The sequence below is a fragment of the Artibeus jamaicensis genome, unplaced genomic scaffold (assembly GCF_021234435.1).
Source record: "Artibeus jamaicensis isolate MK-2021 breed Jamaican fruit bat unplaced genomic scaffold, CSHL_Jam_final scaffold_1964, whole genome shotgun sequence".
In the NCBI taxonomy this organism is placed as follows: domain Eukaryota; kingdom Metazoa; phylum Chordata; class Mammalia; order Chiroptera; family Phyllostomidae; genus Artibeus; species Artibeus jamaicensis.
The window spans coordinates 26,812,002-26,823,362 of NW_026522030.1; the positions used below are offsets into that span (position 1 = coordinate 26,812,002).

At 38.6% G+C, this 11,361-nt stretch overlaps 1 protein-coding gene across 7 annotated transcripts in view; it reads left to right on the forward strand.

Annotated features, from left to right (window-relative positions):
• Window positions 1–11,361, forward strand: part of FRMD3 (FERM domain containing 3) — a 267,673-nt gene that overhangs the window by 249,338 nt on the left and 6,974 nt on the right. The gene's annotated exons all lie outside the window — the stretch shown is intronic.

Consider the following 11,361-nt stretch of genomic DNA (forward strand, 5'->3'; position numbering starts at 1 on the left):
TTTGTTCTCAGCTTTCAACTTTTTAAAATATTGATCTTGTGACTCAGTTCAGAAGATTTTAATATGCACAAACAAGTGAATGTGAAGACTACTTCATTTTTGTATATTCTAAGTTTTATACCATTTTTATGTCAGTTTTCCATTCTCAAAGATTACAAATATGTCCTACTTTTTTTCTTCAAAATTAATGCATTAGGTTGAACTTTGTGAAATTGCTGTTCTCAATTGCTTTTAACCTACAAAAATGACAACTTCATATAGTAGTTTGATCTAATATTTGTTCTTATTTAACTTGTTAACTTCATTGGAATTTTTAAGTATGTATGACATAAAGTAGGGATGTGTCATTTTTTTACCTCCAAAAATTTAGCAATTTTTCTCCAAGTTGTTTATCATTATATTCAAAGGTATGCTCTAAATTGTGTTTTAGTATTCATGCTCCATTACTAACATTAGAGTGTAGTTTTGATATCAGGTCAAGTTTCCTCCTCATCCCCCAAAGCTTTTTTTAACCCCATATTTCTTAATTTTTCATGTGGACTTTTTCCATTTGTCATTTTTGAAAACATACTGAGGTTTGTATTGGGCTTGCAGTGAGTTTAATTAGAGGAAAGCTGCATCTTTGAAATAGTAAGTTCTCCAATTCAGGGAACCTTTACATTTATTTTTTTTCCAGATTTTCCTTTATATTGTTCAGCTATGTTTTAACATTGTCCTCATGCAAGGTTTACATATTTCTTGTTATAAATATTCCTGGATATTATGTGGCTATTCTAATGTGTACACTTAGCTATTTTGAATAAGATTATCTATTACTGTATTTTTATATTGTCTTTGCTAGGACATAGTAAACCACTGCTTTGATATGTTGATGTTGCATTGAAATACTTTACTAATTTTGATTAATTCTCCCAGCTCCTTATTTGCATCTTTGCCTTTCTTGTTAGATAATAGTATCACCTTGAAATAATGAGAGTTTTGTGCCTTCCTTTCCAATATTTAACTTCTAACATTTTGTCTTTGTCATTTTGCATTATGAGGGCCACCAGAATAGCACTGAAGTGTAGTGGGGGTTTTGTCATGTTCCCGACTGCAGTGTGATGATTGATTGTGATGACAGAGGGATTCACAAGATGGTACAACAGCTGCATCAGTTAGGATGCCATTAGCAACAAGTAAGAGAACTCTAACAAACACTGGTTTAAATAAGGTGATTTATTATCCAAGACAAGTCCCACGTCAGGAAGGATTCCAACGTGAGAACCCAGGCTCATTTCATCTCTCTGTACTGCCCTTCTCTGCTGGCCAAAGTCCCCTCAGACCATTTGCGGTCAGCATCAGGAAGTGGCTGCCAGAATTCCTGGTGTCTCTTTCAGATACAGGCTCTTTCTCTTCACATTGTTGTGCCTTTCTAGGATGTTCTTCTTGGAAGCAAGAAATCTTTCTCACAAGTTTCTCCTTGTTCTCATCAGCAACTCTTCCCTTCTTTTCATTTTCAGGGTTGGCTCGCATGCCTATTTCTAAATCAGATACCACCCACAGCCTGGAATCACCAGAATTGGCTTAGATTTAATCATGTGGGAGAAAAATGGATAATAAGGCATCAACCATGTGAAGTACCAGTAAAGAAGCACCTGTATGAGACTAGTAATGGGGATGAGAGAGTCTTCCCAGAGGAAGTGACACACAGGGTCTTAAAGAATGAGTAGGAGCCATCTGGGTGCAGAAGGGCACTCCAGGAAAAGGCAACAGCGTGCAAAGGCATGATGTAGCATGACACATTTGGGCGCCTCTAACAGATGAATTGGTGGAAATGTGTGGGCTAGAGAAGTGCATTTTCTGCTGAAGAGCTTACTCTTTAGCATGAAAGGCATGAGCAACCTTTTAAGAGGATTCATATGACTAATTAGACATTTAGGAATGATTGTTCTGGCAACAATGAAGAAGGAGTCTGAGGTCAGGGAAACCAGTGGTAAGAATAGAGAAATGGAGAGGCAGGAACAGCTCTGAAAGTGAATTTGGTGGCAGAGTTTGTAGAAGTTGGTGACAGATTAGATATGAGCAGTGAATGAGAAGTGGTCTAGGCCACTGCTCGGTCTGCTGATGTGGGAGACTGGGTTATGGGAAGAGGTAGAAGAGGGAAAGGCTTGGGTGGGCAACAATGTGTCTGATTTTTGACATATTGAGGTTGATGTGCCTACACGGTTTGCATGGTGGGTCTGGAGCTGATTGAAAGGTTTTGAACTGAGATGGGTCAGCAATTCAGTAACGTGTGCTTCTTAAACTAAGTTGTATTCTAAGTTCTCTGGTCAAATAAATTTGGGAAATATTGAGGTATTGTACAAATATTGAGGTATTAAAGCAACACTGGTTTCTTCAGGACCTCTCAGACATTTTAACATGCTACTAGTGATGTTACTGAGAGTTTGCCACGTGCCAGGCACTTCACATGCCTCAACTTGTCTATTGCGTTCCACACAATATTGCCGTGTGCTGTGTCCTGGGTTTTTTTCCATTTTGTAGGTGATGAAACTGGAACAGGGTGATTAAGTAACTTGTGTATGGTCACATGACAATTATGACAAGGTTGGGATTAAAATATAGAAGTTAACTTCAGGGCTTGTACTCTTTAAAAAATTCAGCTTTATTGAATTATAATTGACAAATAAAATTGTAATGTATATGAAGTGTACATCCTGGTAGTTTGATATATATTTACATTGTGAAATGATTCCCCTCTACCTGGCTAATTAACACATCTATCATCCCACATATTTTTTCTTTTCTTTCCCTCTTTCTCTCTCTCTCTCTCTCTTTCTATCTCTCTCTTCCTTTATTTTTTTGGTGTGAACATTAAGTTCTACTCTCTTGGAAAATTTAAGTTATGTAATGTAACACATTCTTATCAACTATAGTCACTGTGTTTTATATTAGATCCTGAGGCCTTATTCATCTTATAGTTGAAAGTTCATACCCTTTCAACAACCTCTCCCTATGTTCCCCACTCTAGTTGTTGGCAACTACTTTTCTATTCTCTGTTTCTATGAGTTTGGCACTTTTAAAGAAAGATTACACATTTAAGTGATACCATGCAGTAGTTGCCCCTCTTTCTGGCTTATTTCACTTAGCATAGTGCAAGGCCCATCCATGTTGTCACAAATTGCAGGACCTCCTTCTTTCTCACTGCTGTATAATATTCCATGGTATGTGTGTGTGTGTGTATCACATCTTCTTTATCCATTCATCTGTTGATGAAAAGTGGGTTGTTTCCATATCTTGGCTATGAATAATGCTGTAGTGAACATGGGAGTACAGACACTTCTTTAATAAACTGTTTTCATTTCCTCTGGATATACCTTCCTGTACACAGGTGTGGAATTACTGGATGATATGGCAGTTTTATTTTTAAGTTTTTGAGGGACCTCCACACTGTTTTTCATAGTGGCTGCACCAATTCACATTCACACGTGTTCTCTTTATTCCACATCCTCACCAACATTTATTATCTCTCGTCTTTTTGATGAGGGCTTGTACTCTTAACTTTAATGGTTATATCTAAAAAAGGTTAGTGTGAAGTTTTTTCAAACTAATCGCATCATAGGACACTCTTCAAGAACAACTGGCAGCACCTCTGTGGACACTAGTTGCCTGCAGAGCCATGGTGAGTAATGCTCAGGAGCATATTGGAGCCATGAATATGGTTGACTCCAAGGGAGAGAGGGTACAGAGTGACCAGAGAGGAGAGTTAAGGCCACCACAAATAGAGGGAAGAGACTGTGAAGACGACTGAGAATCAATGGAGGGAAACCAAGAAGAGAGTGGAGTCTCGAATGTTGAGTGGTCAGCAGGAGGAGAGAAAAGAAGACACATTGTCTTTAGCAATATGCTGGTCATTGGAGAGCTGGGTGAGAGTCATTTCAGTGAGCCAGAAGGGGCATCTGGCCACTGCAATGTGAAGACAAAGACTGAATTATCCTCTTCAATTCTAGATAATGAAGTTTCTCAAAATGAAGCTAAGACTAAGGGTGTCAAATATTCAGCTACTGTTAGAGACAAGACCAGGAGGTTGGTAGAGGATGACCACAAGGAGAAGAGAGACTGGGGTTCATGCATGGGAAGAACACTAGGATTTACCGTGTGTGCGTTTCCATTTGTTTATACCTTCCTGAGTCACTGGGATGACTCTTCATGGGTTTTAAATAGAATGGGCGGGCAGCCTCCCAAAAATATTCAGAGACATCAGGTATGTTTCCAGTGTGAGATATTTTGCAATAGCTATGCCTGAAAGTGAAATCCCTCCTCTGGAAAAGTAAATGTCATTCGTAGAATCCTTTCTTCAAACCCATGGGACATGAGCTTCTCTTGAAGGATTACACTTTATCCCTAACAAAAGGAAGGTAAAAGAGTCAGTCATGTGGGAGGTAAATGGCCTAGTATCTTACTACATTTTGGAAATTTAAATACCACTTAATGTGATAGAAAATACTTTGAGGGCCTGTAGCACATGCAGAATATAGTAAATTCTAAAGTTTATTTTATTTCCAATCCATACTTTGAATTCCTGCAACAGCAAGTGATTTTTATGTTTTTGTTTTTGGCCTCTCTCCTGGCTATGATACAATCATAGTGGTGCTGATATATAATTAGGTGACCACGAAATTTGTCAGGCAAACCTTTTGAGAGCAAAAGGGGCACTTTAGGAATACTGCTAGGAAAACAGGCATACAGTGATATCTGAGCCCTGGGCAAATGGTGACAGATGACCATCCTACATATAATTACACTGTGGTTTCAGCAAGTGAAATTGGGCTAATAACAGAGAAGACTCTTCATCCTTAGTTAAGAAGTGAGGTGTTCTCTACGTCTCTTAGAGCCCCTTCTTTTCAGGCAACGTGGTGGTCTGGAACAAGCTTTGGAGCCAGACAGGCTCAGGTACAAACCCCTGCTCTGTTGCTGCCTGGCTTCATGACCTCATGCCAGTTACTTAATCTCTCTGAGCCTCAGTTTCCTCATCTCCTGTGTTCACAGGATCATGTGTTAAAAAGGTCCAGCTGTGTAAAACTCCATTGGAAATCTCAGTGCCCTGCTCCTTCCCCTCTCTCCCACAATGTTTCTCAACAGATAAAAGAGATATCACACTGCTTGTTATACGCAGTGATTGGTATTTGAAGAGAAAGTATATGCAGAGTTTTAAGTGGGATGGTGTATTGATAGATAAAGATTAAGATATAGCCACAGAACACTGGAACTGGAGATGCCTGCATGATTTGCAAGAAGTCTAAGACTCATAGAATTGAAGTGCTATGTCTGAGGGCACCAAGAGAGTTCTGGCTCAGCTGGGAACTGAAGCCAGGTCCCTGAAATTCCAGGCCACTGCTCTTTTCCCTCAATCACATTTCCCAGAAGTTCCCTCCCCCTCTCCCACTTCACTCTTCCTTAACTGTCAATTAAAGAGGACAGCATACTTTCCAGAGCCAGTATGGCTAAGCTGATCAATATAAGTAGATTAGAGTTTAGCCTGTCTCAAGAAGGATGGTTCTGGTTAATAAGTGACAAAAATGTGATCTCTATAGAGACCTGACAGTGTGGTGTGTGCTTGGGCAGTGGTTGTCTACCCTTTTAGATTCAGTGTCTGACTTAGTAACAAAGATCTTTTTTTTTTCTAAATTTCTATTGACTGACTTTGGAGAGAGAACAGAAGGGAGAGAGAGAAACATCTATTTGTTGTTCCACTTATTTATGCATTCATCGCTTGCTTCCTTTTTTAAAAAATTATTTATTTTTAGAGAGGTGAAGAAAGGGAGAAAGAGAGGGAAAGAAACATCAAAGTGTGGTTGTCTCTCACATGGCCCCCACTGGAAACCTGGCCTGTAACCCAGGCATGTGCCCTGACTGGGAATCACACCTGTGACCCTTTGGTTTGCAGGCCTGTGCTCAATCCACTGAGCTATACCAGCCACGCCAAAGATCTTATAACGTTCTTTCTACCTTCCTGATACGAACTCAGAGAAACGCAATTTATGTACATGTAACTTTATAACTCAAAAAAAATGCTATCTAACTCTAATCTCAGGAGAAATTGGAAGAAAGTAATTTATAATTAAGTTTCTCCAAAGGTTTTTGTCAGGGATGACTCACCAGAAGGCAGAATGAAGGTATTCAATGCTTGTACCCAGGTGCACGAAGCTGGGGGAAGTTGGCATCAAGGCACACTTACACACCTTAGGTATTCTGGGTGGCAGTGATGTGATATTCTGAAAAGGTAACCAAATTTTGGCAAAAATCTTCATTTTATACGGTGGTGGCATTCCTGAAAAATTCAAAATAAGTTAAAGTGACACCTAAAATACTTTAGGTTTAAATGTAAAACAGAGGTAGGTTCTAGATTCAGATTATTTAAAATAGGTTTTTAATGTACATGGATAATATTTGATAGAACATCTGCAAGTTATATGGGATGCAAAATAAGTCTTCATTTTGTGGTGCCATCCTATACATTTCAGGATGTCTGGCAACCCTGATCCCCACCCCTAAATGGTACTAGCCCCTCCACTCACTGACACCTCTGAAAAGCCTCTATGATTTTCCAAAACACCCTCCTGCCTGCTGGGTGATGGGACCTGGTTCTTTTGCCCTAGCTCTGCGGCTTTGATGGACATTCCATAGTTGGGTATCAGCACAGGGCGACTTGGAGTACCTCCAAGGAAACAAGAATGGTGGCTCCCAGTGGTGTTATTTGACAAAGCCTCCAGCATGGAGGTAGGGCTGATGTTCACAGAACAAGCACCATGGGGCCATGGTGGGGGTGGGGTGGAAAGGGAGTAAAGTGCATAGCTGAGGGAGTATCTCCTACAAAATAAGGCAGTTTGGTTCCAGCCAGATGACAGCAATGGCAATGACAGATTCCAAATAGGAAAGGCATTGCCAAGTGAATTTAAAGCCACCCCAAGTAACCCAAACTCCAAAGTCTTTGCTAAGGTTAGTGTGGATAAATGCAGATGACAGTGATCTGTTATCTTCTGATGTTGCCATATTGTCTCTAAAGTGCTTCCTCACATGTTTCTTTGTTATATACTTTGAGCCTTTCCACAATCTCAGGAGATAGTTAGGGTTACTATTATCTTCATTTTGACATACTTTTTCTGATGATACCCAATATTGCATTGCTTCATTCATAAAGATTGTAGTACAGAGGAAAACTACATAAGGCACCATTAGCTGGTCTCTTTACCTGTTTTCTAGACACAGGGTGCTGGTAATTTCAGCTGCAGTATTTGGATTTTGTCACAGATGTGCTTGGAATTAATAGGCAGATTTCTGAAAGTAAATGTGAGCAATGCTTATTCCATTTTTACCTCCACTAATTTTTCTGTATCCTAAGATAGAGCTTTTTATCATGCCTTTAGCCATGAGATGAAGAACAACTTTTTCAGTAACAGCATCTCCCTGTAGCCTGCTGAGTAGATTGTGTTGTGGTGCATGGAGTGTCATTAGGGAGTTCCATCACACTGGGGTTGCATGAATGGTGTTGGCTGGAATGCACAACCTGCCTGAATATACGTGGCAGGTACACTGCCTATCTGTCTTCAGTGGGCAGTCTTCTTCATCAGTATCTTTTGATTCTATTTCACTTTAATCATATAGAAACATAGTGATACCACTATACCAAAATGTAACCATAATAGTTTATTGAGTGTTTATGTGTCAGAAATTTTATAGCTATTATCTAATTCTAATTAGGCTGTAAAACTAGATAACCTTGAAAGCTATTTCCTTTTCCTAAATCACTGTCATTTCAATTCTTAAAGTTTTCAGCCTTTGAGCTTTGTGAATATATTCATGAGGCTTCTCATATGTGATTGAAGTAAAATAAATTTAGTAGAGCAGTGCAGATAATCTTACTAATTTTGTATTTCTGGTCTCCTTAAATGCTTTTGTTAGAATTCACCAGAAAAGGTGTGAAGGAAACTTTGAGGATCTATCATGTAAAGAAAGTTAATATGGATAACCAACTATAATTCACCTTGTACACTCTTAATAGTGGACTTGTTGGAAAACTAATCTACTTGATGAAATGATATTCCTTGATAATAGATCAAATGTAACCCAATGTTCTTTGGTAAGCTAGTAACATCTAGTGTTGTTTAATATCTGTACTTGTGAATTTTTCAGTTTTCTTTCTGTTACTGATTTCAATCATCTTGAATTTGCTAAGAATTGTTTTGTGGCCTAACATATAATCTATCCTAGAATATGTTCCATGTGAACTTGAGAAGAATATGTTCTGCTGTTGTCAGATAAAATGTTCTGTAAATGTCTCTTAGGGCCATTTGGTCTAGTGTTATTCAAATCCACTTTCTTATTGTCTGTAGACAATCTGTTCATTGTTGAGACTGGGGGACTGACGGCCCCCTCAATTATTCGAGTGCTGTTTATTTCTCCTTGTAGCTCTGTTAGGTTTTACTTTGTGTATTCAGGTGCTGTGATATTGGGCACATAAATGTATATATATGTATTTCTTTTCCAGGGGGAAAATACTTTTTTTTACATATTCATATGCAGTGATTCCTTTAAGCTGGAGGACTCATCCAGCAGAACTCTTCTCACTCTGTGTGTGTGTGTGTGCACCTGGCTAGAAGAAGATGTTGGCATCATCTGACCAACCTCTGCTATGCTAATGAGCCCTACAGTTTTGACACACATAAATATTTATATCTTCTTGATGTATGGATCCCTTATTATTATATAATGATCTTCTTTATCAATTTTTTACCATTTTTAATTCAAGTATAGCTACCCCTACCATTTTTGGTCACCATTTACTTGAATTATCTTTTCCCATCCTTTCCCTCTGTGTGTCTTTAAGGATAAAGTATGTCTTTTGTACACAACATATCATTGGATATGAACTTATCAATGAACTTATTTTTTGTTCATTCAGCCATTCATTCTGTCTTTTGATTGGAGAATTTAATCCATTTGAGGTAATTATTGATAAGTAAGGGCTTACTATTTTGTTAACTGCTTTGGGGTTATTTTGTAGCTCCATTCTTATTTCTTATCGTGCTGTCTTCATGTGTTTCGATGTCTTGTTGTACCAGTATGCTTTGATTTCTTGATCATGTTCCTTTGTGTATTACTACAAGTTTGTCCCTTGCAGTTACCATAAGGTTTACATAAATATCTTGAAATTATAATACCTTATTTTAATACCAACTTAACTTCAATATAATTCTTAAGCTTTACACTTTTATTCCCCTCTAGCTCATTGATTAGGATATTGATTTACCATTTCTTATATTGTGTAACTAATAACAGACTATTGTAGTTATGGTTATTTTTGCAATTGCTTTTTTAACTTTTAAACTGTATTTAAGCAAATTACACACCACAATTACATTACAGACTCTTTTTTACTATTACCAGTGAGTTTTACACTACCTTATATTTTTACGACATTAATTTGTGTCCTTTTACTTCCATTCAATGAACTTCCTTTAGCATTTCTTATAAGGCAGGTCTAGTAGTAATGAATTTTTTCAGTTTTTGTTTGTTCCAGAAAGTCTTTATCTTCCATTTCTGAAGGACAGCCTAGCAAGGTATAGTATTCTTGGTTAACAATTTTTTCCTAAATATTTTGAACATGTCATGTCATTCTCTTTTGGCCTAAAAAGTTTCTATTGAGGTATATACCAATAGTCTTATGGGGGTTCCCTTGTATACAATTTATCTTTTCTCTGAGTGCCTTTAAAATTTTGTCTTTGACAGTTGACAATATAACCTTTGATATTTGACAATTATAATATGTCAGCATAGTTCCATTTGGGTCCAATGTACTTGGGGTCTTTTGGGCTTCTTGGACCTGAATGTCTATTTGTCTCCCCACATTTGGGAAGTTACAAGACATTATTTTTTTAAAAATATACCTTCTGCCTCTTTCTCTTCTGGAATTCCCATAATGTGAATAATTTTACTTTTTAATTTATTTTTCTTTTTTGCTCCTCTCCCTGGTTAATTTCAAATGTCCTGTCTTCCAGGTAGCTGATTCTTCTGTAGGGTTGAGTCTGCTTTTGAAGCTCTTTATTGAGTTCCGCGATTCAGTTATTGTATTTTTCAGCTCTAAGCTTTCTGTTTGGGTTTTTTAAAAAATTTTTTTTGTTTCTTTGTTGAACTTCTTGTTTTGTTCATTCATTGTTTTTCTAATTTTGTTTAGTTTCCTATGTGTTCTTGTAGTTCACTGAACTTCTTTAAAAGGATTATTCTGAATTCTTTGTCTGACAGGTCCTAGATCTCCATTTATTTAGAGTCAGTTATTAGTACTTTATTAATTCTTTTTGGTGGTGTCACATTTACCTGATTTTATGTGGTCCTTGATTCTTATGTTGATATCTGTGTATTTGAATTAGTGGTCTTCTCTGCCAGATTTTCAGATTTGCTTTGGCACAGAGTTCTTCATCAGTCAGCTCAGTTTGGGTTTCTGGATGTGTCCCCCTGGTTGAGAACAGCTGCATAGGACTGCTGGCCTTGGTTCTCTGCCAATCTGAGACTGTATTCTCTGTTCAGGCTTACTAGACAGTCAGGACTGTCTATACTCACCAGTAGATGGGGCTGTGAATTAGCTTTCCTGCCCTGGTGAAGCTACAAGATGAGATCCAGAGCCTGCCCCACTCACTGTTGAACAGAATCAGGTGAGAGTGTACACTGGATGTACACTGAATTTCCTGGTCAGGTGAGGCCAAAGTTTTTCTCTGCAGACAGGAAAAGCCTTAGGCTGTGTTCCCTGTTCAAGTGCCACTGTAAGCAGCACTGTTTGAAAAGCTGCCAGCTCCCAGTGTGCTCTGGTAAAGTTTCCTGGCTGGGCAGGCTGAAGGCTATATTCAGCAATGACTGAGTCCATGAAAGAGTTTCCCTGCCTAGGTGCAATGGGAGAAGCAGCTTCAGGGCCACTAAGGTTCTTCATTTGTGGTCTTCACTCAATATGACCTGTACCCAAGTCCCTGGTTTAACAGGGCTACCTGTTTTGCTTTGAGGGACTATCACCTCTGCTTACTCTCCTCTCAGCTTGAGCACTGCTATCTAACACAGTTTCCAGCTGTTCTCACCAGCCTCTCCTGGCAGGTGTGGGTGGAGTTATGACTCAGTTCTTCAACCTGCTCAAACCAGGTTCCAGGATTTCAGGTTCCTTGTCTGAGAACCAAATGAGGCAAACCTGTTCCCCACTGAGTTCCCTGGTCAGATGTGCCACCAACTGGGCTTTGCAGGTAGGAATGCAGTCTGCTAAGATCTAAGTGCTGGTTGTTGGAAGCCTCTCTCCCTTTCTCCATCACAATCAGATTCCTCTGCAATCCCAGATTGGGGTGA